Below are 22,114 nucleotides of genomic sequence, written 5' to 3'. Positions count from 1 at the left end.
GCTAAATTTCTTTAAAAATCATTTATTTTCTTTATTTTTCCATCACTTCACCTATCTCGGGATGCCCATGCATTCATTGGATACTTTTCAATTCTAACTTACTATCTCTGAGGTATAGAATGGTATTAATCAATACTTTTATTTTAAAATCATGCCTCCTCTTGATCTCCAATGCTTTTTCTTTAATAGTGGAGTCTATTTGTCTTTCCTTAATTCCAGCACTTGTATTCTCTTCTTTATATAGCTTCTGTTCCCCTTCATTCACCATTTAAAAGTTCAATTCTCTTTGGGTTTACCCTTGTTCCTCTTCAGTTTTAATTCTGAGCATTTCCTTGGGTTGTTCTAACTCACACATACTACTTCACATGCCACTGACTGTTTAAAGGAGAGCACAATGAACATTTTCAGCACTAAATATTCTCTTGAGCTTTGACATATATAGCTGGTTACCTGTTGTACATTTTGAGTAATTCCTAAGCATATCATATTCAGGGTAGATCAAACAGTAAGTGGACTCACCTCCTTCTCACTATCCCTGCTCTGAAAAACAATCAATCAATCAAACAAACAGCTCCTTCTACATTCTACCTTCACGGAGTGGCATTAACTTCTATCTAGTCAAAAAAGCAGAAATCAAGGCTCATCCTTGATTTGTCCTTTCTCTTCATTTTCCTACATCTAATCAGCAAATCCAATTTGCTCAATAACTTAATTAACTCTTAGATTTTTCCTTACTGTTAATCTAAATGCTTCAGATTAGTTCATCATGCTTGTATTTTCAAAACCTGAATATATTTCTAATATCCTCACAATCTATTCCTGTTTCTGTTCACATCATTCTCCCCCATATCCAAAAATATTGCTTTTACTAAAGAACATATATAATTAGACCATACTCCTGCTTTAAATCGTATCTTAAGTATAAAATTCAAATGTTTTATTGTGATATTAAATGTTCCTTACTAATTGGTCTTCATCTACAATTCAGAAGAATATGTTAAGCTTCACCATGGTATACCCTATTTTCTTGTCATGTGAAATACAGGTCCTTTTTAAAATGTGTTATACCCTATTAAAACATTTCTGTCTTTTAGTATACAAAATGCTATTCTTTATTCTAGGAATATTATTACCAATCATTTTCCTCAACTGCTTATGATTCTGCCCACTTCCTAACTATAGTAGGAGGTACAAGTTCCTCAGAGCACCTTCCATGACCATTCCAAACCATATGTTTCCTATGCTCCCCACAACATCTAATATAGCATTTAATACCCTTTATGAGATACTTTTCCTCTTTGTCTATCACTCCCAGAAGACTGTGAAGTGATTAGAGACAATGCCCATTTTCTTATTCATCTTTGAATGCCTCCTGCACAGCATGGGGGCCTCAATTATTTAAGCACTTAAGTATTTATTGATTGAATAAATGAATAAATACCCTTTTTGACCTCAAGTAGACTACTCTTTTCTTATGACAGGAATTCTCATATCTGCCAGACAGTGAAGTATGAACAAGATAAGTTTGATTTTAGGCCCTTCTATTCAAGATTCCAGACAACTCATCTTTTTGACACATTAATTCTTCAAATATATTTGCAACATTGCATGACTTGCTTTTATATTCATTTTTTACTTTTCTGCAATTTTGCCTTAGATTTATTGAGTTCAAGAAGATACTTCTCTCTTATTTTAAAACTGATAGATATTTGTGAATTTTGATCAATATGGTTCTCAGTCGATGAGATTATTTTTAAATTCTAGTGGCCTTTATATGCTAACCATAGCAAGTAAATAAAAGTAAGCCAGGGATTAAATGAGGTTTCTGAAGTGAGATCAATTCACCTGCACATTTAGAATAGCATAACAAATTCACTCCACTACGTATGCTAGTCAAAATGTGGCACCTTCATGTCCTGTAACTGGCTAATTACTTTCCCTGTTCTTGCCTCCCTGGGAAACTGGGCAAAGTAATTTATGAATTAATAATCTCATAATCTCCTCCAGTTCGAACATTTAAATATGCAGTCAATTCAGATTCATAGTCCTTTTTTAACCTAGTTTAAAGTCTTTTTTTTTTTTTTTTCTTTTTAATGACTCAGTCTTTTGTATGGGATTGTTCAGATTCCCTCTACTGTCTGGTCATCTCCTGGATGGCTTTTTGAGTGCTTGGGATAGGGGAGTATTCTTCAGAATCCTTGCTGCAGATTGATTGATTTTGTGTGTGTGTGTGTCTGTGCTGGTTTGTGCTGATCACTGGGACATTACCCATTGCCATCGTCAGTAGACTCAGAAATTCATACCAGCACAGAAGTATCCACCCTCTCCACCTGTTTACTCTTCCCCAGACCACTTCCTGTTGTCCAGCCCTCTCAGCCCTTCCACATTTCCTCACCATGGCTCATTGGAATATTTGGAATGCATGTATGCCCTGCATAGAACTTCCTGAGCCAGTAATGCTGTGTATGGCTGTCAATTATGCTACATTTTATAGCAAATGATAGACTCTCTCTCCAGGACATACTGGATATGGCTTAGAGGTCAGGATCTCCCAAGCTGTGCCTACCAACCCAATTGTGAAATTACTCATCCTTGGCTGCCTGAATTTTGGGGATTTTCTAACATTTTCTCTCTCCTTGGAGTTCAATGACAAGAAAAGAAAATGGAGGCAAAAAAAAAAAAAAAGCAGAAGATGGGCATGTCTCTCTCTTGCCTTAACTGCAGGCCTCTGACATGGAAATACTTTTTCCATTTTTCCCCTTCTCTGGGAAGATTCCCATTCCATGAAACAGTGAGGTGCAGCTTTACAGTTCTGGCTCCTGATAAGTTACTGGCATGTTAAAGAATTTAGAAATGTCTCTTTTCTCTTAAAAAAAAAAAGTTACTCTTAAAGTAATAGTATTGTTATTATACAAAACTAAGACTTGTATGTAAATAATTATATTTTAGTTTTAGGTGGTATTTATCTGTGGATACAGTCAGTATGGAGTTATAAGGCAAAAAGGTATATAAGATCCTAGAATAAATAAGTAAACATGTAAAAAATATGCCTTTCTATTACACATATTTTGATGGTTTTTATATCCTTATAGTAGACATAGTGGTTCCCCATCAAGACAAGGATACTCATTCTCCCAAGCTGCTGGGAATATTGCCTGTTAATGGTGCAGAACTGGTCCTCTCCATCAACTGACCTTGGCTGAAGGGAACTATCTCATCCAAGGTTACCAGCCGTCTCGAAGGGGGGCCTAAAATAGTTCTAATACCAATTTTCAAAGTATGGGGCCTTTTCCCACCCTCTAAACAATTCTAAGACACCAGTTGAGTGTCCTACAATTCAATACAGATACCATCCACCTGGAGATAACATCAGATCCCACAGATTAAGTGCTTAATCTCACAAGACTGTCCCCCAACTCCAGACCTCAGTTGTAAATCAAGGTTATTACTTGTGCTGACTAACCATCTGTAGTTCAGAGAGTCCAATGACCTCCACCTTGGGTTCTATTAATTTGCTGATATGACTTACAAAACCCAGAGAAACATTTTACTTACTAGAGGACAGTTTATTGTAGAAGGCTATAACTCAGCAGCAGCACCACGGAAGAGATACAAAGGGCAAAGCACATGGGAAAGGATATGGAGCTTCAGTGCCTTCTTCCAGCTCACCATACTCCCAGAATCTCTGCATGCTCTCCAACCCAGAAGTTCTCCAAACCTTTGTCCTTTGTGTTTTTAATGGAGGCTTCATTACGTGGGCACGATTCATTAAAACATTGGCTACTGGTGGTCAAATCAACCTCCAGCCCTTCTCCCCTCCCCAGAGGTCAGGAGGCGGGACTGAAATTTCCAACCCTCCAAAGGTAAGGTGGATCCCCTGGCAACCAGCCTCATTCTTAACTGCTTTCCAAAAGTCACTGCATTAACATAACCTCAGGGTGGCTGATAGGGATTTGTTAGGAATGTTAAAATGCCTTTATCACTCTCACATCACTTAGGAAATTCCAAGAGTTTTAGAAGCTCTGTGTCAGAAATCGGGAAAAGACAAAATATATATTTAATCACAGTATCACAAGGCCTATGTTCAATAATGGTTGATGCAGGTTAAGAGAACCAATCTTGGGGCACCTGGGTGGCTCAGTGGCTAAGCCTCTGCCTTCGGCTCAGGTCATGATCTCAGGGTCCTGGGATCCAGTCCCACATCGGGCTTTCCCCTCTGCAGGGAGCCTGCTTCTTCCTCTCTCTCTCTCTCTCTCTCTGCTTGCCTCTCTGCCCGCTTGTGATCTCTCTCTGTCAAATAAATAAAATCTTAAAAAAAAAAAAAAAGAGAATCAATCTTCTCACCCCTGTCCAGAACAAGTCTGAAATCCCATCCCAGCTGCAGCTGCTTATAGAAATTACTGAAGCTTCGGTAAGGCATGTATCTCGGTTCAGTCTCTCCCTCTGTGAAAACACTGCTTCTCCCATTTCATAGTTTCCTGAGAGCTCCCTTCAACAAGCCACCTGCAAGTAAATCTCCAGTTCAGAGGCTATTTCCCAGAACACCTGACCTATGAGAGTAGATATAGGGATTTAGAAGCCAAACTGATTCCCTGTTCAGTAGAACTGCATCAGAGTACAGTAGCTCCTCTAACCAATCCTGTTCTCCCTCACTGTCTCATATACATTTTTCCTCAAAGTTTTCCTTCAATAATTACCTCATGTATAAAATCTGTCTCAGAGTCTGTTTCCTATGGAAACTTCCTCCAATAATCCAGATGCTATCTTTGCTTCAAGACACAGTAAAAGGAACAAAACATTGTAAAGATGAAAAATTAAGATAACAATCCCTTAAATTTTCACAGTATTTTTTCACATTGCCAAGAAAATTGATGTTATAATTTCTGGTTTGATCTGAGTAAAATAGCAGGGAAGAGTAAGATACTGAATGAAACCAGATAGCAGTATTTGTTAACGATTGCTCTTGAAACCTATGACCTTGACTTAGATTTCAACATATTAACCTGTACTTCCTCGGTTGATCTGAGATACATTTTGATATTAATAATAAGAAATAAACAGTAAACAGGACCAATTACAATTCAACCTGTTTATTTCTTTTATATATACACTTGGCCATGTCAGAAACATTGAAAATCACAAAGAAAGAGAAGAGTGTCTTTCAAAGTATATGATGAAAACTTCAGGATAAACCATTTTATATCCTTTAGCATATAAAAATATATAGCTTCTGTAAATAGTAGCAAAGGTCAAAAGGAAATAATATCTGAGAAAGAAATAGATGATAGGAAAAGATGAAGTAAATATGCATGAAATAAAATATGTAAGAAATTAAAACATAGGAAGAAGTAAAAGACTTCAAATGCTGCAAATGAAAAAATTAAAAAGGTTGTCACATAGAAAAGAAACTCAAAGACACTTTTCTGTATTAATTTTTTAAATGGAAAAAAGTGAAGATAACAGACATGAAGGGGAAGTTGAGGAATCAATAGTTAAAGATCATTTGTGATCTTGAGTGTTCAAAAAAAAGTGAAAAAAACATAATGAATGATGGAGCAAATAAATCTTTTTTTGTACTAAAGAAGGTCTTTATATGAATATTGACATGAGGACTCAGCCCGGGCAAAGTAAAATCAATTGAAAAAAACAAAACACGAAGGCTATTTTTTTTTGCAATGCTTGATAATTACAAGGGGGAAAAAAGTCAATCAAATGATCTTTAGATTTCTTGATATAACACTGTTGTTTTGAGTGACATTCAGAACATTTGCCCAAACATGCTGTTTTCATTTGCAAAGATATTCCTATATATGTTGGATTTTGAAAAAAAAAAATCAATGCTTTATACACTTATTCAAAAAGTTTTATTTTGTTGTATAATTATAAAAAACTATAGTTGGAAAATTTTTAAAAAGTGATGTATATACTTAAAAATTACTAAGAAGGGAAGTCTTAATAACTCCGTTGAATCTGGTTATAAAAATAAAACCAGGGCACCTGAGTGGCTTAAATGGTTAAGCATCTGCCTTAGGCTCAGGTTATGATCTCCAGGACCTGGGATTGAGCCCTACATCCAGCTCCCAGCTCAGGGGGAGTCTGATTCTCCCTCTCCTTCTGCTTCTCCCCCTGCTTGTGTTCTCTCTGTTACTCTCTCTCTCTCAAATAAATAAAATCTTTAAAAAAATAAAAAAATTAAAAAATAAAACCAAATATTTAAATATACTTTTAAAAGAAAATAATAATGCAATACACTGCCAAAATAATAATAGTGCAATAATAATCCACAAAAATTCTTTATTGAGTACCTACACCATCAGGCATAATTTACATGCATCTTACATAAATTTCACAACGATATTACTAAGTATGAATTTCTATTTGTTTTATAGATTAGTAAAGACACTAACAAAGACAACGCTTTTTCCTCATGATCACAAATTAAAGAATAGGGAAACATTCATGGAATATATGCTAATACCCACACACATAGCTTTTGTAAAATAACAATATTATTCATCTATGAAGGATTAAAGATAGCCTACCCCTCAAAATTTATCAGATACATTTATTAGTTATCAATAATATCCACATTGTTTCTAATTTTGCTAGCAAAGGAATTTTACATCAATCTAAATTTCCCATCTCTTCATCCCTGGGTGCCATTTATCTGAATTCTTTTTTTCCTTGTTTTTCATTTTCTCCCTCTTAGTTTTTCAGTAATGACCAATGACATTGTTTTCCAAAGCTTATTGGCTTATTCTTAACTAACTAGAATAGGGTCAAAGATGTGTATATCTCTGGCTTATTTTGTCTCTACCTGCTTCTATGTATCCTTTGAACAAATTATGGAATAAAATTTTCTAAGCACAGTGTCCATCTATCACCCTGTCTAATATTCTACAGTCTCACTTACTTGGCTTTCAAGGCCATGATCTTTTGTTCTCCCAATCCAATTTATCAATCATACTTTTTTGTTAGATCTAAGCCTGAAAGTAGTGAAGTATAATGGAAAGTGCATGCATTTTGAAGGTTGACAAGCTAGAGTTACAGTTCAGAATTCACCATTTGCCAGCTGTATGACATTGAAAGAGTCATTTAGAAATCATTTGAACAATTTCCCCATAAGTAATTGTATTATTAAAATGAATAAAATACATACATTGTAATTTCTGTGATAGCTAAATTTTATACCTTTCTGAAATTAGTTACCCTATTGTAGGGGCTTGCTTAATGCTAATTAACTTCCAAACAGAATGAATCTTTCAGTTGTAAAAAATTTGCTATTAAGATGTGGGTGGTGTGTATTTATTCCTAACTCAGGAAGTGGGGACCTAAAGTATTTCAGAAAGAATAAGTAGTGTGTCAGACGATTTATTAAATTACTAATATTATATTAATAGTATTAATTTTATAATGGTAGCCTATTCAACATACAATGTATGATTTTTGTTGTCTTATATTATCTTTTTATATCAGGTACTTATGTGCTGCTAAATAAATACCTAAATATTAAAGCAGAATATTCTTTATCTGTACTTTTGTTGTTGCTATTGCTTTAGCACTTTACTCTGATACTATTAGAAAGAAAAAAAAATTATACCTCTCTTGATAAAGTACATTCATAAGAAGCAACAGTTAAATTTATAATAACTTTTTTGAAATCTATGGGTCAGGGCATAATTTCATTTTAAGGCTGTCATTTAAGAATAGTCAAATGTAGGGGTCCCTGGGTGGCTCAGTCATTAAGCGTCTGCCTTCAGCTCAGGTCAGCAGGAAGCCTGCTTCTCCCTTTACCACTCCCTCTGCTTGTGTTCCCTCTCTTGCTGTCTCTTTTTCTGTCAAATAAATGAATAAAAATCTTTAAAAAAAAAAAGAATACTTAAATGTTCATAATAAAAGCTGACATTTCATACTATTATCTACTACTCATGAGGAATTCTTATGATTGCTCACTACTGATATCATGTTGAAAGACAATCAGATTTTAAAATTCTGAACTTTATATGAAAATGAGAATATTTCCAATTATGTATGAGATGCAAAACAGAAGTCTTAAGGAAACAATGGGCAAATTCTGAACTTTATATGAAAATGGGAACATTTCCAATTGTGTATGAGATGCAAAACAGAAGTCTTAAGGAAACAATGGGTATTAGAACAAATTTTTCAATACTCTTCTTCCCCAATTCTGTTTTAAGAAATGTTGAAAGCAGTGTAAAATTTTTATTGTACTAATTAAAAACACATTCAGGGAAACTAAGTAAGTATGTATAAGCAAATCTGTATGTGAAAATCACTCATGTGTACACTTACTTGCCAAGGTCCATAGGTATATAGATACACAAAGAGCTAGACAGATCAATAGAAAGATGATAAGGAATATTACTAGCAATGCTACTGATTTCCCTCTTGTTTATCATCAGGCTCTTTGCTTTTCAATACATAGAATTGTTTTTATAAAGATTTTTATTTATTTATTTGACAGAGAGAGATCACAAGTAGATGGAGAGGCAGGCAGAGAGAGAAAGAGGGAAGCAGGCTCCCCGCTGAGCAGAGAGCCTGATGCGGGACTCGATCCCAGGACCCTGAGATCATGACCTGAGCTGAAGGCAGCGGCTTAACCCAATGAGCCAACCAGGCGCCCCTTAATACATAGAATTTTTAACCCTTTCTTTGGAAAGAAGTAATATGATGTGGACTTCTCTGAATTAAGAGTCCACTGACAAAATCATATTTTAAAAATCTTATTTGCTATTTACTATCTACTTTGTGATTAAAAAAAAAATCTTGAATACTATGTGGATGAGAATTGGAAATGTCCAAAATCAAGAAAATGGAAAAGATGCAAGTATTTACAATATTATGGTCAAAACCAAAATCATTTTAAAAGAGTATGTCGGATTTTTTTCATGCAACATGATTAAGAAATTATAAAAATAATAATAAGAAGAATGTTGTCTCTACTGAGGGGGAAATTAATTATTTGGAGGTATTAACGTATCTCAATACAAAAGTTTTATCTTCTCTAAAGGGGCTATATCTCTAATAAATCAGTTATAGGAGGTGTTTATTTCAGCAGTCTAAGGAGCAGGATTTCTTGGGCAGCTTTACTTTGTGAAACACTACAGCTACCGAGATGAAGACTTGCCCTCAAGAATCAGTTTGTAAGAAATATGGACATGTCAAAATATTTCAGATACCATAAGAATTTTTCATAGTTAACAATATATTAGACAACAAAGAAACCTTTAATATAGTTTATAAAAATGGAAATAGTGTAAGTCATCCTTTTATGGAAATCTAATAAAATTATAACTGAATAACAAAATATGAGACAAATAATGCTTGTAACTGGAAAACTGTAAACTCCCTTTAAAATAATATGAGTTAAATTTAACAGTCAGAGTTTAGAAAATAAAATATGTATTAGGACCTATGGTCCTTGACTCCAGAAGAGCTCTGAGGTAAATTTATGATATCAAAGTTTTACAGGACTTGATAACAAAATTAAAACCAGATGAAACAGACTTCTCCTACTGGCTATAAGGACTTCACTTGTACCAGACCAATTTTTTCTCCTGAGAACAACTATAAAACTAGGAAATATACCAAGAAAATAAAAATTCCAACTGTTTGAAGGCATAAGAAAGAAATGAATCCAAGACTTGAGGGGGAGAGAAAGAAGCCTCCCAATCCTGCCCCATGTTATTTCCATCATTTTTGATTCCTGATAAAAATTGTGCTGCCCAGCAGAAAGCAGCAACCTAGAGTTTTCTCAAAAGCATCAAAGATCTGGAATGAAGATGGTGGAGGAGTAGCAGACTGAAATATCATTAGGTACCAGGAGTTCAGCTAGATAGTTATCAAATCATTCCAAACACCTACAAACTCAACAGGAGATATAAGAGAAGAAGAGCAGCAATCTAGGGACAGAAAGTTGACCACTTTCTGGAAGGTAGGATGTGCAGAGAAGTGAATCTGAAACCACAAGAAGTTAGACCACAGGGGGAGGGTCCAGCTCCTGGCAAGCAGTGGAGTAGTGGAGCACAAAATCAGAACTTTTAGAAGTCTGCTCCACTGAGGGACATTGCTCCAGAGGCTAAGCAGAGATGCAGCCCTTGCAGGGACAGTGTGCTCTCAGGTCGTGCGGGGTCAGAGAAAGACCACGTGTGTCTGAGTGTGGCAGAGCTGCTGGGTATCGAAGCAGGGAAGCCGGCTATAGAGATGGAGCCAAGGAGTGAGATCTCAGCTCGGGATTACCTTAAACTGTGATCCAGTCACAGTCGGGCCTCTTCTTGAGCAGGGGCCCCTCAAGTGGCAGAACCAGAGAGACCCCCTCCATCCTCTTCTGGGAGGAGCGGCGCAGGAGAATGCAACAGGAATCTGCTGGGTTTAGAGATTCTAAATGGGTCTGTGCACCAGAGATAGAAATGCTCAGTTACAGGCTGGGTGAGCATGGAGTGCAGCCTGAGACCACGGAGACGGGAGTGATTGACTGCTTTTCTCTGAGGGCGCACTGAGGAGTGGAGACCCAAGCTCTTGGATCCTCATAGCTGGAGATTGGGAGGCCGTCATTTTCATTCCCATCCTCCAAAGCTCTATGGAAAGTGTACAGGGAACAGAAGCTCCTGAGAGCAAACCCAAGCAGATTACTTAGCCTGGCACCTGGCAAGGGTGGTGCAATTCCGTCTCAGGCAATGACATTTGAGAATCACTGCAACAGGCCCATCACCCAGAAGATCAGCAAGAACATCCAGCAAGACCAAGTTCATATATCAACAAGAACTGAGGAACTCCAGAGCTAAGGGAAAGCAATGCATAGAATTCATGGCTTTTTTTGCATGATCCTATAGTCTTGCAAAGTTAACTTTTTTTAATTTTATTTTTTTTCTTATTCTACTTTTTTTAACCTTTCCTCTTTCCTCTTTTAATGTTTTTTAACTATATTAACTTAACAATACCTTTTTAAAAGAAAATCTTTCTAAATTTTCATTGCTATAGTCATATTTTATACCTTCATTGTATTTAACCTTATTTTAGGTATGCATATAGGTTTTATGCATATGCATATATGCATATAGGTTTTTTCTACTTAAAATTTTGGGATACAATTTCTTCTAATCAAAATATACCCAGAATCTAGCACATGGCTTTGTTCTAGTCTCCAGCATAATCACATTCTCTCCATTTTTTCCAACCAACTTATTATAAATTCCTTTTTTAGACTCTTTTTTCAATTTTCATCTTTCCAGTCATATTCCATCCCCTCACTGTTTACCCTTATTCTTGTATATATGTGTATATCTTTCTTTAAAATTTTGGGAACTAGTTTCTTCTTAGAGACCAGAATACACCCAATATCAAGTGGGTGGCTCTGTTCCATTCACCAGTTTTAATACACACACACACACACAAACACACACACACACACACACACGTGTGTGTGTGTGTGTGTGTGTGTGTGTATTAGTTTCAGGTCTCTTCTGATTTGGTTAGCATATATATTTCTGGGGGCTTTGTGACCCTTTTAGTATTTTATTGTTTCATTCATATATTCTTATCTGGATAAAATGACAAGGCAGAAAAACTCACCACAAAGAAAGCTATAGACCTAAGTAATATAGACATTGGTAATATGTCAGAGCTAGAGTTCAGAATGACAATTATAAAGGTGCTAGCTGGGCTTCAAACAGATATGGAAGATATTAGAGAATCCATTTCTGGAGAGATAAAATCCCTTTTGGAGAAATAAAAGAACTAAAATCTAACCAAGTTGAAATTTTAAAAAAAGCTATTAATGAGGTGCAATAAAAAAACAAAGGCTCTTACTTCTAGGATAAATAAGGCAAAGAAAGAATTAGAGATACAGAAGACCAAATGACAGAGAATAAAAAACCTGAGAAAAAGAGAGTCAACAACTACTTGACCATGAGGGGAGAATTAAAGAAATAAGTGATACTATAAGATAAAACAATATTAGAATAATTGGGGTCCCAGAAGAAGAAAGAGAGAGGGGGCACAAAGTATACTGGAGCGAATTATAGTAGAGAATTTTCCTACTAAGGCAAAGGGAGCAAGCATCAAAATCCAGGAAACAGAGAGAATCCCCCTCAAAATCAATAATAATAGCTCCACAGCCCATCGTTTAATAGTAAAACATAAAAGTCTTAGTGACAAAGAGAAGTCTTGAAAACAGCTCAGGAGAAGAAGTCTGTAATATACAATGGTAGAAATATTAAATTAGCAGCAGACTTAGCCACAGAGACCTGGCAGGCCTGAAAGAACTGGCATATATATTCAGAGCACTAAATGAGAAAAAATATGCAGCCAAGAATACTATATCCAGCTAGACTGTCCTTGAAAATAGAAGGAGAGATAAAAAGCTTTCAGGGCAAACAAAAATTAAAAGAATTTGCAAACACCAGACCAAACCTACAGGAAATATTGAAAGGAGTCCTCTAGGCAAAGAGAGAGCCTGAAAGTAGTAGACCAGAAAGGAACAGAGACAATATACAGTAACAGTCACCTTAAAGGCAATACAATGGCACTAAATTCATATTCCTCAATAGTTACCCTGAATGTAAATGGGCTAAATGCCCCAATCAAAAAACACAAGGTATCAGAATGGATAAAAAAAACCAAAACCCATCAACGTGTTGTCTACAAGAAATTCATTTTAGACCCAAAGACACCTCCAGATTTACAGTGAGGGGGTGGAAAACAATTTACCATGCTAATGGATATCAAAAGAAAGCTGGGGTGGCAATCCTTTTATCAGAAAAACTAGATTTTAAGCCAAAGACTATAATGAGAGATGAGGAAGGACACTGTATCATATTGAAAGGGTCTGTCCAACAAAAAGATCTAACAGTTTTAAATAGCTATGCCCCTAACATGGGAGCAGTCAACTACATAAACCAATCAATAACAAAATCAAAGAAACATATTGACAACAATATAATAATTATAGGGGTCTTTAACACCTCCCTCACTGAAATGGACAGATCAAGCAAAAGATTAACAAGGAAATAAGGGCTTTAAAGGATACACTGGACCAGATGGACATCACAGATATTTCCAGAACACTCTACCCCAAAGCAACAGAATACATATTCTTCTGTAGTGCACATGGAACATTCTCCAGAAGATATCACATCCTGGGTCACTAATCAGTTTTCAACTGATACCAAAAGATTGGGATCATTCCCTGCCTATTTTCAGACCACAATGCTTTGAAGCTAGAACTCAATCACAAGAGGAAAGTTGGAAAGAACTCAAATACATGGAGGCTACAGAGCATCCTACTAAAGATTGAATGGGTCAAGTAGGAAATTAAAGAAGAGTTGAAAAAAATTAATGGAAACAAATGCAAATGAAAGCACAAGTGTTCAAAATCTTTGGGACACAGCAAAGGCAGTCCTGAGAGAAAAGTATATAGTGATACAAGCCTTTCTGAAGAAACCAGTAAGACCTCAAGTACACAACCTAACCTGACACCCCAAGGAGCTGGAGAAAGAACACCAAAGAAAGTCTAACCCAGCAAGAGAAATCATAAAGATCAGAGCAGAAATCAATGAAATAGAAACCAAAAGAACAGTAGAACAAACCATGAAACTAGGAGCTGGTTCTTTGAAAGAATTAATAAGATTGATAAACCCCTGGCCAGACTTAACAAAAAGAAAAGAGAAAGGTCCCAAATGAATAAATTCATGATTGAAAGAGGAGAGATCACAACCAACACCAAAGAAATACAAACAATTATAAGAACATATTATGAGCAACTATATGCCAGCAAATCTGACGATCTGGAAGAAATGGATGCATTCCTAGAGGCATATAAAATACCAAAACTGAACCAGGAAGACAAAGAAAACCTGAACAGACCCATAACCAGTAAGGAGATTGAAGCAGTCATCAAAAATCTCCCAATAAACAAGAGCCCAGGGCCAGACGGCTTCCCAGGGGAATTCTACCAAGCATTTAAAGAATTAATTCCTATTCTCCTGAAACTGTACCAAGAAATAGAAATGAAAGGAAAACTTCCAAACTCATTTTTGGAGGCCAGCATTACCTTGATCCCATAACCAGACAAAGACCCCATCAAAATGGAGAATTATAGACCAATATCCTTGATGAACATGGATGTGAAAATTCCCATTAGAATATGAGCCAATAGGATCCAACAGTACATTAAAAGGATTATTCACTATGACCATGTGGGCTTTATTCCTGGGCTGCAAGGTTGGTTCAACATTTGCAAATCAATCAATGTGATACAACACATTAATAAAAGAAAGAACAAGAACCATATAATACTCTCAATAGATGCTGAAAAAGCGTTTGACAATGTACAGCATCCTTTCATGATAAAAACTCTTCCAAGTATAGGGATAGAGAGTACATACCTAAATATCATCAAAGCCATCTATGAAAAACCCACAGTGAATATCATTCTCAATGGGGAAAAACAGAGCTTTTCCTCTAAGGTCAGGGACACAGCAGGGATATCCACTATCACCACTGCTATTCAACATAGACCTAGAAGTCCTAGCCTCAGCAATCAGACAACAAAAAGAAATAAAAGGTATCTGAATTGGCAAAGAAGAAGGCAAACTCTCACTCTTTGCAGATGATATGATACTTTATGTGAAAAACCTAAAAGACTCCTCTCTAAAACTGCTAGAACTTGTATAGGAATTCAGTAAAGTGTCAGGATATAAAATCAATGCACAGAAATCAGTTGCATTTCTATACACCAACAGCAAGAGAGAAGAAAGAGAAATTAAGGAGTCTATCCCATTTACAATTGTACCCCAAACCATAAGATACCTAGGAATAAACCTAACCAAAGAGGCAAAGAATCTGTACTCAGAAAACTATAAAGTACTCATGAAAGAAATTGAGGGAGACACAAAGAAATGGAAAAACATTCCATGCTCATGGATTGGAAGAACAAATACTGTGAAGATGTTTATGCTACCTAAAGCAATCTACATGTTTAATGCAATCCCTATCAAAATACCATCCATTTTTTTCAAAGAAATGGAACAAATAATCCTAATATTTATATGGAACCAGAAAAGACCCCAAAGAGCCAGAGGAATGTTGAAAAGGAAAGCTGAAGTGGGTTGCATCACAATTCCAGAATTCAAGCTCTATTACAAAGCTGTCATCATCAAGACAGTATAGTACTGGCACAAAAACAGATAGATCAATGGAACTGAATAGAGAGCCCAGAAATGGACCCTCAACTCTATGGTCAACTAAGCTTTGACAAAGGAGGAAAGAATGTCCAGTGGAAAAAGGACAGCCTCTTCAACAAATGGTGTTGGGAAAATTGGAGAACCATATTCAGAAGAATGAAACTGGACCATATCCTTACACCATACACAAAAATAGACTCAAAATGGATTAAAGACCTCAATGTGAGACAGGAATCCATCAAAATCCTTTAGGAGAACACAGGCAGCAACCTCTTCGATCTCAGCCACAGCAACTTCTTCCTAGAAAGATCATCAGAGGCAAGGGAAGCAAGGGCAAAAATGAACTATTAGGACATCATCAAGATCAAAAGCTTTTGCACAGCAAAGGAAACAGTCAACAAAACCAAAAGACAACTGACAGATTGGGAAAAGATATTTGCAAATGACATATCCGGAAAAGGTCTAGCATCCAAAATCTAGAAAGAACTTATGAAACTCAACACCCAAAGAACAAATAATCCAATCAAGAAATGGGCAGAAGACATGAACAGATATTTCTGCAAAGAGGACATCCAGATGGCTAATAGACACATGAAAAAGTGCTCAACATCACTCAACATCAGGGAAATACAAATTAAAACCACAATGAGATATCATCTCACACCAATCAGAATGGCTAAAATTAACAAGTCAGGAACCTACAGATGTTGGCAAGGATGAGGAGAAAGGGAAACCCTCCTACACTGTTGGTGGGAATGCAAGCTGGTGCAGCCACTCTGGAAAACAGCATGGAGGTTCCTCAAAAAGTTGAAAATAGAGAGCTACCCTATGACCCAGCAATCACACTACTAGGTATTTACCCTAAAGATACAAATGTAGTGATGCAAAGGGCCAATGGACCTGAATGTTTATAGCAAAACTGTGGAAATAACCTAGATGTCCATCAACAGATGAGTGGATAAAGATGATGTGGTATCGGGACGCCTGGGTGGCTCAGTTGGTTAAGCGGCTGCCTTCGGCTCAGGTCATGATCCCAGCGTCCTGGGATCGAGTCCCACATCGGGCTCCTTGCTCGGCGGGGAGCCTGCTTCTCCCTCTGCCTCTGCCTGCCACTCTGTCTGCCTGTGCTCATGCTCTCTCTCTCTCTAACAAATAAATAAATAAAATCTTTAAAGATGATGTGGTATATATATAGATAGATATCTAGATATCTATCTATCTATATATGTATATTTAGATATATGTATATATATGTATATATATATATGTATATATATGTATATCTATCTATCTATCATCTATCTATCTATCTATAGAATGGAATACAATGCAGCCATCAAAAGAAATGAAATCTTGCCATTTGTGATGATGTGGATGAAATTAGAGGGTATTATGCTGAGCAAAATAAGTCAATCAGAGAAAGACGATTATCATATGGTATCTCTGATATGAGGAGTTTGAGAGGCAGGGTAGGGGGTTTGGGGGCTAGCGAAGGAAAAAAAAAAAGAAACAATATGGGACTGGGTGGGAGACAAACCATAAGAACCTCTTAGTCTCACAAAACAAACAGGTTTGCTGGGGGTTTGGGGAGTAGGGAGACGGTGGTCGGTGATAGATAGATATGGACATATAGATCTAGATAGATAAATAGATAGATAGATAGATAGGAAGCTCAGCTTAAAGACTGTGTTTCACCACTAAGAATATTGAAATAAAGGCCAATATTGTTATGAATGTCAACAGGTAGATCACAGATCCAGCTGAACTAATTTACACAAATGAATTTAGATTTTGTTCTTGTTTTTCTGGTTCTTATTTCTTTTTGTTCTTTCTTTCTTTTTATTCTTTCTTTCTTCTTTCCCCTTCCTTTCTTCCTTCCTCTCTCCCTTCCCTCCTCCTCCTCCTCCTTCTTCTTCTTCTTTTTTTTTTTTTTTTGTCTTTCCAAGTTAAGTAAAGCAACATCTCCTAGAATTACAGGGCTCCAGAAAACATAGGACCTATGTTGCTAGCATAACATAACACACACTCATAGTCAACAAATCATTCAGACATGGAATAGAAAATTTAAAGGCAAAGGAGAAAAGATAATATAAATATTTTTAAACATTTAATAGGCGGTTTTTATTGACAAGAGAAAAATTACAATGGGTTTAAATCAAATTAGTTTGGATCACAATAAGCAAAATATCTGGATAATAATAGCTCTGGATCTAGAATTTCTTCCACTAAGTTGTCACACAATCAGCTTATAAACTGGAGATACCACATGATTGAGTTGAAAAGCATTGTTGTGTGCTTTTTATAAGGGTGAAGTATGACTTAAGGTCATGGCAAAGAGATTAGCACATCCCTTTTATAATCGTTTACTGATATGTTTTGTGCAAACTCAATTTCAAGAAATGGTTTATCTCTGCAGATAAATGTTCATATTCTCTACAATCATAAAAAGTACCAAAAAATCAACAAAACGATAATTTTTGAAATGGAAAGACTAGGGTATATATGAGATATACTATAAAAGTATACTGTACATATTTCATCTTTTATATAGTCTGTATAGAAAAGAAGCTTTATTGGATTATTTTCCAGCTTTCTGCAACCTCTGTCACAGACATGACTAGGCATGTTTCTACCTATTCAATGTTTTCTTTGTGTTCAATCCTCCTTTTTTTTTTTTTTTTAATGCTTCATTTCAGTGACGTTATGGGTGAGGCCACCATAGGTAACAATGCTATGTCTCATGGGGAATGTTGGTGTTTTCAAAAGTGAGTGTTCATATAGCTCTTTTTCATGGTGAAAACACCTGGGAGAATATGGCTTTGGAATACTTTCCAATGTTCCAAATAAATAACTTGAAGAATTTGCCTAAGAAAAAAGCACACCTCGGGAAGAGAGTATGATGTGTCAGTGTCTTGCATTTTACTATTGCTGTGCATCACATTTATGAAGACATAATAAATAGTCGTAATAGAAAAAGGGTAGTTAGAATAAAATAAAGTGGTCCATCAAGTACTCAGCTCAAGTTTATTACTGCAATGGACTTGGGTTATAATTACCAACAGAGGAGAGAATAACTATAAGTTATTTTTATGTAAAAAGCATATTATACTAAGCCAACATAATAACACAGTTTTTATGAACCACAGTAATTACACTGAAGAATCACACAAGTACATTTTCCTAAAAGAAGAAGGTAGGTGTTGATAAGCTACTATAGAACTTTACAGTTGCAATGAACAAAAATAATTGTCATGGCAAAATAATAAAAGTGCATTAACTTTTGTTGCAATACTTGAGAGAGATTAAATAATAAAATTAAACAATACTTATTAAATGATAAAAAGGTTTTATATCATGTTTAAAGTCTTTATTTTGAAATGACATTTTTTTTCATAGAAATTCTCTGTTTATGCAAAGTTGTTTATTATCCTTCACTAGTGGTATGTGGGAGATCATTTCTGATTCCAAGAATGCTTTTCTATAATACTTTAGTGAATTAATATAGGAGAAAATTACTTTTAGGTGAGTATAAATTTAAATATCTACTTTATAAAACTATGATTTTATCTCAAGCCACTATGATTTTATCACTATATTAGATTTTACATTTGCAAGCTTATAGAAAAGTCAAATGCTATCACCAGTTATTTAATGCCTGATAACTAATTAAAGCGTATTTTATTAATTCCTTTTCGAATGCAAATGGAAGACTGTTAAAATAGAACACAGTGTCAGGGATATATCTTATAGGCGCAAACTATAATACATGGGCTTCATGGAGAGAAATATGACTTTGTGTAGACTGTACAAATTCTTGGCTGTACATTGATCATGAGGACAACCACTGATACAAAGGAGTTTAATATATTGAGTAATAAACACAGAGTTTTATAGATATATGCAGAAATAAAAAATATTCTATTTAAATTTAAATATCAGTAAGACCTTTTCTCAGCCCAGAGATTACTGATGACCACGATATGATAATCAGGTAAAGGAGAGCACTATTTAGACAATTTTAAAACTTTTAAATTGTAGGGAAATCCTGGGATAGAATTTGGAAGATGCATAATAAAATACCTAAAATATCTCAGAAAAGGGCTGGGGGGAATGCCCTGAGAACATCTGGGCAAGACATTTATCTCCTTTTTTTTTTTTTTAAAGAATTTATGTATTTATTTATTTTAGAAAGAGACAGCATGCATGGGGATAGGAACAGAGGGAGAGAATCCCAAGCAGACTCCTTGCCTAGGATGGAGCCTGATGTAGGGCTCCATCTCACTCTAGCACACTGTGATCATGACCTGAGTGGGATGCTCCACAGACTGAGCTACCCAGGTGCCCTGGCACTTGTCTGTTTTATAAGGACACAGCATGGCAAGTAGGGCAGCTTTTCCTGGGTGATGATGCTTTGTATTCTTCTTCTGGCATTCAGGAGTTGGGTTTTGTCTATTTGTATATTAGTTCCCTAATATGTATGGAAGTTGCCACATTGATTCTGCCTTCTAGTCTTGTCTCTGTTGAAGAGGCCCTATCCAAAAAGGCAAAGGATGGAGACAGCATCTATAGCTGGTGTGTACAGTTTAACTACAGTGGAAATATACCTTGACAGTTATTAATTTTCTATTTTTTAAGGTTTTCACATATTTGAAGTATAATCCTCATGAGGACATATGTCACATTACACTTTTACTGAATTATTGTCAATTTCCCACACCACTTGATCAACAGAAATAATAAGATTATAGAAATAGCAAAACAGTAACATTTCAAGGAAATATACATACAACCAAAATATGTCCAAGTATCCATTTATACTGCCTGCATGGTCTCTAAATTCTTCCAAGAGTGGAAAGGCAACAGTTATTGAAACAGAAATTGTGAAGAAGAATGAAAAATTTTGAACCTTATCTTCCCTCACCCTCCCCCATAAATGGCTAATGAATTAGTGAGATAAAGCACATAGGATATACCACTATATATTTGATTCCAGGTAGAATACTAAAAATAATAACTTCTTGCTTTCCACAATTAAGAAATAAAAGTTAATTAAGTCTGTACATACTCCATCTACATTTCAATTCATGATTCCTTTTTTTAAATAAATTTACTCTTCCCCATTTTACCCATTTTCTCATTTCAGATTCATTAAAAGCTTTTAATATACAAGCCAACATTTATTTTCACAGCATTTTCACAACTGAGAGTTCTTTAGAGAAACACAGTATTACTTCATTTTCTTGCTTCACCAGTATTGCTAATGCTTTGCTTATTTTAACAAAATATTTTCACTGCAGTAGGGGTGTGGTAGGGAAAAAATGCTCTTGAATGAAGAAAGACTAAGATTTGGTCATGTGATTATGTGTGTGGAGCACAGAATACTTCCTTAACCATGGTCAAGATTATGAGTGAGTATCCCCGTTTGATGCTAGGAACTATTTTTAAATGAATTTTTCCTAAAACTCTTTCTCCTATCTCTTTTTATGTATGTGCATGAATAAATCATTTTTATAACCAGTGCCTAAATACCATATTCTATGGTAACATTTACTATATATGTTTCTCATTTTATCAGAAGAAATTTATTCAAGGGTATAGTGAACTTGTTTTAAATTATTTAGATCTATTGGGGCACCTGGGTGGCTCAGTGGGTTAAAGCCTCTGCCTTCGGCTCAGGTCATGATCCCAGGGTCCTGGGATTGAGCCCCTCATCGGGCTCTCTCCTCGGCAGGGAGCCTGCTTCCCTTCCTCTCTCTCTCTGCCTGCCTCTCTGCCTACTTGTGATCTCTGTCTGTCAAATAAATAAATAAAATCTTTTAAATAAATAAATAAATAATTTGGATCTATCACTTTATGATTTCCACACAGCAGAACATGAAAACCAGGATTTGCGTTTCATATCAGTATAAACAAGAATGATCTCTTCATTAACGTTACACTTACCTACATATCTAAAAAGAAACCAAGGGTTTCAAAATTGAAAATAACATATTTTATTCATTATTTCAACAAACATTTATTGAAGACCTACCTTAGCAGGCAGGCATTTTGTTAAGTTCTGGAAATAGCAATGAACAAATTGGCGTGGGAGGGTAGACATCTCTGCCCGTAGTAAGTGAAACAGATGTTATATAAATAGTATATTCTACACAGTTATAAACACTTAGGAGACAAATCAAGAAAAGGGAACATGAGTTTTGGAATAAGGGTGAGGGTTCAAATTTGAATAAAAATATGAAAGCAGTGAGAAAGCTGACCAAGAGTGTACATGAGGACAGCACCCAAGCAGAAAGAGCTGTACTTGTGGGCATAGCCAGAAGGTTGCTGTGGTTGAAAGGAGTGTTTGAGAAAAGAGTAGGCTATGAGGTCAGGAAGATTACAAGGACTTTTAAAATATTAAAGTGTGGTATTATTAGAGGTCTGTAATGAAAAAAATCAGATTAAAATGATATTTTCTCAGAATCACTCTACTGCTGACTTGAGAAGAGAAGGAAAGATTAGGGGAAGATTGGGGTTGATGGGGAGAGTTGGGGTTGATGGGGTTGTTAGGTTGATGGGGATTGATGAGGAGACCCAGTTAAGCCTCTCTTACAGTAATCTGGAGAAATGAGAAGATACTCTGGTGATGGCAAAAAGGGTGTGAAAAGTAGACAAATTATGATTATATTGTGAATTTCCCAGTAAAATAACAAAAGTGAGACTGATGAATCACCTGAATTCTTAAGCAAAATGTATCTAATAGAAACTTTAGTAAATATAAGATGATGAAGCCAAAATAGGAGAAACATGCTTAGTCTCTGAAAAAAAATATATATATCCAGCTTTGTCTCCATGAAGCACACAGTGAAGAGGAGAAATATCTATTCCAATCTTACTGCCAATTTCCCAATCAAATACAAATATACATTGGC

General features: G+C 35.7%; 1 protein-coding gene across 1 annotated transcript in view; it reads right to left on the bottom strand.

Moving 5' to 3' along the window:
• The window catches only part of LRRTM4 (leucine rich repeat transmembrane neuronal 4), a 1,027,999-nt gene extending 1,006,689 nt beyond the window's left edge, over positions 1–21,310 (bottom strand). The window contains 1 exon segment of the mRNA XM_053447877.1: positions 21,235–21,310. The gene's annotated coding sequence lies outside the window, so the exon portion shown is untranslated.
• Positions 21,311–22,114: the final 804 nt, after the last annotated feature.

Source organism: Lutra lutra, chromosome 9 (genome assembly GCF_902655055.1).
Source record: "Lutra lutra chromosome 9, mLutLut1.2, whole genome shotgun sequence".
Taxonomy (NCBI): domain Eukaryota; kingdom Metazoa; phylum Chordata; class Mammalia; order Carnivora; family Mustelidae; genus Lutra; species Lutra lutra.
This window is presented reverse-complemented; position numbering and strand designations above follow the sequence as displayed.